Source organism: Strongylocentrotus purpuratus, unplaced genomic scaffold (genome assembly GCF_000002235.5).
Source record: "Strongylocentrotus purpuratus isolate Spur 01 unplaced genomic scaffold, Spur_5.0 spur5_scaffold_1, whole genome shotgun sequence".
Taxonomy (NCBI): domain Eukaryota; kingdom Metazoa; phylum Echinodermata; class Echinoidea; order Camarodonta; family Strongylocentrotidae; genus Strongylocentrotus; species Strongylocentrotus purpuratus.
Window position 1 is genome coordinate 43,067,870 of NW_022145594.1, and position 7,654 is coordinate 43,075,523.

At 36.0% G+C, this 7,654-nt stretch overlaps 1 long non-coding RNA gene across 2 annotated transcripts; it reads left to right on the forward strand.

The window, feature by feature from the left end:
• Positions 1–1,408: 1,408 nt before the first annotated feature.
• On the forward strand, positions 1,409–4,197 carry LOC105436523. Of its 2 annotated transcripts, none has more exons than XR_970269.2 (3): positions 1,409–1,548; positions 2,778–2,944; positions 3,620–4,197. It is a non-coding gene; the product is annotated as an uncharacterized LOC105436523 (long non-coding RNA). The 2 variants fall into 2 exon arrangements; XR_970270.2 differs by having other exon boundaries at positions 1,412–1,548; positions 2,778–2,929.
• The last annotated feature ends 3,457 nt before the right edge of the window (positions 4,198–7,654 follow it).

A 7,654-nucleotide genomic window follows, 5' to 3' on the forward strand; every position in this document is an offset into this window, starting at 1 on the left:
GTCATTACGACGTCATTATGACTTATTTTAAAGACTATTTATTCCAAGATAATTGTTGTCGTATCGACGACGTCATTACGACGTCTTTAAAAGACTATTTTTTCCAATATATTTTTTGTCGTATTGACAATGTCATTACGACGTCATTATGACCTCTTTTAAAGACTATTTTTCCAAGATATTTTATTGTCGTAAGGACGACGTGATAACGACGTCATTATGACGTCTTTAAAATACTATTTTTTCCAAGCTAATTTTTGTCGTATCGACGACGTCATTATGACGTCTTTAAAGGTAAAGACCAGTAATGGTCATGCGATTGCATTGTGAAAGAAACGTTGTGGAATCAATCAGAAAAGGTTGATCATCTAGCATCTAGCATCTGCAAGGTTCTGGAATCATCAAAATGATAAGAAATTTGGCCCATTCTTCGTAAAGTTACAAGCACTATACACAGAAAGATGTATATGGGACTACCCTATCTCTCTCACCAGACCATGAGAGAAATAAGTTTACCAAATATATGAATTAGTAGGCGGTTTCCCGGCAATTTTTTTATCATCGATGTATTAGTCAAAACATATTCTTTCACATGATTGGTAATGAGAGCTTCCATTTCATTTTTTGAAATTGGGGCGTTGCCAATACTGGTCTTTACCTTTAAAAGACTAATTTTTTCAATGTAATGTCGTCGTATTGACGACGTGATAACGACGTCATTATGACGTCTTTAAAAGACTATTTTTTCCAAGCTAATTTTTGTCGTATCGACGACGTCATTATGACGTCTTTAAAAGACTATTTTGTTTCCAATGTAATGTTGTCGTATTGACGACGTGATAACGACGTTATCATGACGTCTTTAAAATACTATTTTTTCCAAGCTATTTGTTGTCGTATTGACGACGTCATTACGACGTCATTATGACTTCTTTTAAAGACTATTTATTCCAAGATAATTGTTGTCGTATCGACGACGTCATTACGACGTCTTTAAAAGACTATTTTTTCCAATATATTTTTTGTCGTATTGACAATGTCATTACGACGTCATTATGACCTCTTTTAAAGACTATTTTTCCAAGATATTTTATTGCCGTAAGGACGACGTTATAACGACGTCATTGTGACGTCTCTAATAACTTTTTTTTTCAAGATAATAATTGCATAAGTCAAAGTAAATAGGGCAAGTATCAGAATTAAAAATAGGGAACACCCCCCCCCCCGCCCCTCCCCCCCCCCCCCCCCCCCCCCCCCCTCAAATGTCATTAGTCATTAATAGTGGACCAATTTCACACCAAGGTCTGCAATATCGATCAAGACTATACATGCTCGCATCTAGTTTGCTATTTCAAACGGGAATGTGTACGTACGTGTGTACGTGTGTACAGGTACGTTCAGCACTCAAGGCAATGCGTAGGACTACAATGCATTGCATTGCACTATACGATGTGTATGTAATGTATTTGAATTCAGAGTGAAAAAGCCGTTGCAAGAAGTATCATCCCCCCGAATACTCACGTTTTCTCCTGCAAATTTACAGTATGGGTAAGTCCTAGAATTACCTAATTTATTTATGAAAAGTACATAAATCTATAGTTACTGTTTTTTATTCTGAAAAGTTGATATGTAGACTCTTTGTTACTGTAATGCATGATCTTATGTCAGTGATAGTGAGCTCGGACTTTCAACATTTGCTGACTAGATTCGAAATGTATGATCCCATATATGTATTTTTATGTAGGGTCTTGATTGATGGGATGCATGGCATGCGCATGGGGCATCATTTAAAGCAAAAAAGTTTACTCATTTGCCTACACATGGGCTGCATGGCTTTAAAGGGAAATCTAACTCGAATATACAACTGCTCTAAAACTGAAAGAAAGCAGAAAAATAAGAGAAGCAAACTGATGAAAGTTTTGGCACTAGGTAGGTCTACTGCTAAGTCACACCTAATTAGATGGATAATACATGCAGTCACTCCTTTATTCCAAGCAATACTGTAGATCTACTACTAGTTCAGAATCATATCCAGACTTTTTGACCAGTGACCCGTGGCGTGGCCGGTGAGAGTCCTAAAAATCTAAAACATAGGTCTAGATCGGCCTACCCCAAATCAAGCAAATATTCATGAAATGTTCAAATAATGCCGGTCATGATTTAAAAGTCGTTATGTTTCTAACCTGTTTCTGGTCAATTTTTCTTATTTTGGGGGGAGTATTTTTCGGGAAAAACGTTGATTGTAGTATACACTTTCTGACAGGTTGCACGGCAAACCGCTGCACAATACAAGTGCATACAGATGGAGGGTTGCGGGGGCACGTAAGTCTGCGTGAAGTGATCTACCTCCTCATTGTACGGTAGATAACTTCACACAGGCGTGCACCCGCCCGCAACCACCATCGGTATGCACTTGTATTATGTGCAGCGGTTTACAGTGAAACCTGTGAGAAAGTGTACTATAGTACCGGCCCAGGCCCAGATGTTTGAAAATTGAACATTGCGTGTCGATACGTAGAGGAATAAAGCAGTGACTTGTGTCACAAACATGTAACCTTAAACAATTTGTTTCTACAGTCTTTAGACAGCAAATTTAGCTTATAGGCTACCGTATACAGAAATCTTATCTGGAAATAATCGGTTAGACCTGTAAATGGTAAACAAAATTCTTTCCCCACAGGCTGTTCAAAGAAGCTTGTAGTATTTGTGTTGCACATGCATACATTATCAACCTTTCATTTTGTTTTAACTTTATTCATTTTCTCATTTATTTGTAGGCATCTTTTTTTAACATCTTTCGTCAAAGAAGTGGATTCAAAGCACATTGTGGCCTCAGTATATTGATGTGAAACCATGCAGAAAATGCTACTTTCTTTCAACCTTGTGGATGTTCCCTACTTCCCTAAGGATCAGCAGCCTCTTGAAACAGGTGAAGCCATTATCGGTAAATGTGTACATGTACTTGTATTATTTCTGTACATTTATTTGTCATATTGTGCATGATCACTGAGACACTGACGAATTAGACACTACATAATGGTTCATTTCATTTGAAAGGCTTATTTCAGTTATTTGTCCTAAGTTTCAAATATATTTATAATTCAATTAATTTTAGATCACTAAAACCTGCAGGTATGTTGCAATAACCGACAATATTATGTGAGTTTCAAACAGTGTTTTTTTACCCTTCAGCATAGGTCAAGGAGCTTTCATTCTACCCTCATCAGCAAACTACAGGAATGCCAGTTTTCAGGCAATAGCCTGAATTCAGGCCCTGAGGAGTTATTTTCATACCATAGTTTAGGTTTTTTGTGTACAAGCTAGCTCATTCTAGGTGATTTTTCAGGTCCTCTGATCAATTCTAACTGGCATCCCTGAAACTAGAATTGTATTGATAATTAACCAAACAAAATCCTGAATCACGTTTTGCATTGCCCACAAATGTTTAAAACCCAAAGGTGTGTTGACTTTATGTTTGTGAGCAATAAGAAATTATTTCTGATAAATCTTACCAAGCAGTACTTTTCTGACAGAATTAATTATTTACGTTCCAGTTTTAAAATATATGAAAGTTTTTCTTAAATTGTATTCCTTTCTTTTTGCTTTATTCATGCATTAGAATTCCTTGCGTCTATGTTCCTTGGATCTGAAAACAGTGCATAATGCGGGAGATTCCACCCAAAAGCTAACCCACAAGTCCAAGCTGAAGTGGAATATTTCGCAAAATTTGATCTACACTCACCCGATAGCTTTACTGCTAGAGAAAGGTTATTTTTTCACTTCATTATACTTTATAGAGAGAGATTGGGGGAGGGGGAGGGGTGAGGTGTAGCCACAAACCTGAATGGATAAGTTGTAGAACTGAAATTTCCAGTCATGTTACTTGCAATTTTAATGAATTACAGGATTTACGAACTGACATAATAACGATTTGGGTAAAAGTCTAAAAGATTCCAGTATTTTGAGGATATTTGTAATTACTATTCATGAAGTTGACCCGTTTCATAATGTCTCATGCTCACCCCCCTCCCCCACCCCATCCACTTCATATCAGTTCTTAAAACATGTTGCAAATTATATATACATTGTAAGTTGGTAATAGAGAAAAATTGAGTGAGGTAAATGCAATACAAATCGAATCCATTATTAAGCAATTAAGACTTGTTCAGGTACGGCACGTGAACCTCCAACAAATTTAAAAAATGATGCAGTTTGGTTTTATGTGTAAAGTGAATGGCAACAAAGGACCTACCGGTGCGTGTCTTTGTATGTTTTGGACTGCGCAAATTCAGTGAGCTCTTTTTAATAATATACACTATGTAAAGCGTATTGAACTCAATGTCAGCATTTAAAAAACTCTGCGATTTTGACTGTTTTGCAGCATCATATCTGAGCAAGCCTTAACGGGACGTGGTAACATTGTTCAGATGAGAGACAATTGTGCTAAGGTATTGACTTCAATGCTATATGTACACTTAAAGATAATCTGAAAGTTTGAGTGAAAAAAGACCATTATTGATGATAAAAATTGGGAACAACTGATCTGATCGATTCCTTAATTCTTCCAACTATATTATTATAATTTAATTAAATTTTAGGTGAATGTAAATCATCACAAAGAAAAGAATTGGCTCTAATACCTTAGATTTTTAAAGGCCTGTTTTATATCTTATTTTCATGGAAAAACAGTTGGGGGAAAATTCAAAAATTTATTGGGAGAATGAAGTGTTAAAGAGTGACACACAGTGGCGCCTTCAAAGAAAACCATAAATATCTTTGTGGTTTGAGAATTTTTTGGTAGTTAAAAGTATAAAATTCTTGGATTGTATCTGTGATTTTGAGAGCACTATATGGCTTACCTTTATTGAATTCGCTGTTAAAATTTAAGTTAAATTAATATTTTGTGAAACTCCCCCCAGGAGTTTCAAACGTGCCAAATGAATGTTGTGACATTAGCAATAGAATGTATCTCTTTGTGCTAAACTTGTTCAGCATGTTTGCTATTTTATCTTAAACTTGGAAATATCTTCTGAATAATTATTGCACAGTCACCTTGGAATTGCCCAACAAAGCCACTCGTACTGGCGGGAATGTTATCTGATAGAAATTGTATTTTTATACTTGAACTTCAGCTTCTGTATTTGCAACAATTTTTTTTTGGATGATATTTATTAAATATGAATGTTGCCACTAATGCCTTTTCTTGTATTTAAGTCATGTGCCAGTAAGAAGCAGGTTTCTAGCACAGAAAATAGGTACAGTTGAGCTGATATCTGCACAGTTTTCCAATATGCTGTATCGCCAAATGTGAACATCGTGGTTTCAACGGGCAAGCAACCATCATCAGAAAACTCTGCAGGTATCAGTGAAGCTGTCCCTGTTCCCCTTGCTGCCAACTTGTTCCTTTTGAGTGTAAGAAATAACTTAGCTAAGCCATGTGTTTATCATTTGTGCCATTTTTCTCTTGTGTGTGATTTAGATTGTATAGTTTTATACTTTATACTGAATTCTTGCCATAAACTTAGATATTCCCCTCGTATGTAACGAGTATTGATCTTTCATGCTCAGGAATTGTTTCCAACAACCTTTTGTTTTATGTTATAGTCTTTATCTGCATTAAAGTATTGGGGTTGTGAGGAGCAGTGTTGCAGCATGGAGAAGAAATAGAGCTGCACTGATGAATGCCCAGCTTTCCACTATGCTGTTTTGCTGAATATGAGGAACTTCCCCAGTCTGATGTTTTCTTGTCTACTAAACAACTGCGGGTATCAGTGTAGCTTTACCTAGTCTCTATGCTGCTAACCTGCTTCTCACAACCGCAAGACTTATAAGTTAAGCCAATATATATCATAGTTTCTTGTAACTGAATTAAATTTGAAATGAAATAGCACAATTTATAACGAACAAATATCTTTGTGATGGCCTGTTAACTTTCTTAAAATCAATTATGAGACTGACAGAAATACACTAGGTATTTATACAGCATGTTTTGGAAGAAGTTTCAGGATGGTGATGGAAAGATTTTGTATTTATAGAAGACAAGTTAGATAGAAGAAGGTATAAACATAAGTATTCTATATTTTTATTATCCATTTTCATACCATATAAATGAACATTAAAAATATGAAAATTACTTTCTGTCTGGCATGTGTATATATTATGTGATGCAATATCTGTTGCTCTATTTTTACTGTGTGAATGTTCAGAATGTATTCATGAAGTGACTTTTACACTTTCTTCCTTCATCAGGTGGTCATATAGATGTCATTTAGAGGACACAAAAGACGTAAAGATCATGTAAGGATAAAAGGTACATCGAAATGACCAGTAAGATGTAAATATCACGTCAAAATTTGATGTCCATACAACGTATACACGACGTCTGTAGGACGTCTTTCTTGGGTAAAAGTTGACGTCTTAAAGATGTCTTTCTTTGACTAATAAGACGTTAAAATCACGACAAAATATGACGTCCATACGATGTCTTTCTGTAGTACAAGGTGACGTCTTAAAGACGTCTTTCTTTGACCAAAAGATGTAAATATGACGTCCATACAACGTCTTTCTATGGCACAAGTTGACGTCTTAAAGACGTCTTTCTTTAACTTATAAGACGTAAAAATCACGTCAAAATATGACGTCCTCATGACGACGTGCGCGGGTGCAAAATCATGTCTTTTTGACGTCGTGTTATGTCGTCTTAAAGACGTCTTTCTTTAACTAAAAGACGTAAATATGACGTTCATATGACGTCTTCCTATGGTACAAGTTGACGTCTTAAAGACGTCTTTCTTTGACTAGTAAGACGTAAATATGACGTCCATACGACGTCTTCCTAAGGTACAAGTTGACGTCTTTCTTTGACTAATAAGACGTAAAAATCACGTCAAAATATGACGTCCTCATGACGACGTGCGCGGGTGCAAAATCATGTCTTTTTGACGTCGTGTTATGTCGTCTTAAAGACGTCTTTCTTTAACTAAAAGACGTAAATATGACGTTCATATGACGTCTTCCTATGGTACAAGTTGACGTCTTAAAGACGTCTTTCTTTGACTAGTGAGACGTAAATATGACGTCCATACGACGTCTTCCTAAGGTACAAGTTGATGTCTTAAAGACGTCTTTCTTTGACTAATAAGACGTAAAAATCACGTCAAAATATGACGTCCTCATGACGACGTGCGCGGGTGCAAAATCATGTCTTTTTGACGTCGTGTTATGTCGTCTTAAAGACGTAGTACAAGACGTAAATATGACGTGATATTTACCAGTCTCTGCTATCAGGGATGTGGGTTTTTTGGTGGTGAAAATTGCACATCGAGCATCGGCCGGGCCCAGCTAAAAACCAGATGGAGACCAGATGGGCCTTCACACCCCAAACCCACAAAATAACCCCCTAATTTGCATAATGAATATGGGGTGCGTGTACATCTATGTTTTTTACAATTTATCTGAATTTACAGGATATTCCTAATTACTGATGATTTAGTTATATGCAATTCATTTCGAAAATACTACAAAATGTAAATTGCTAATTATTAGAACATTTCACTACTTTGTATAAATTACTAACTAACTATGAACTAAAACAGATTCAATAAAATACAAGTATATGAAAATGTCTCATTTCAGCAAATTAACCAAGTCTTCT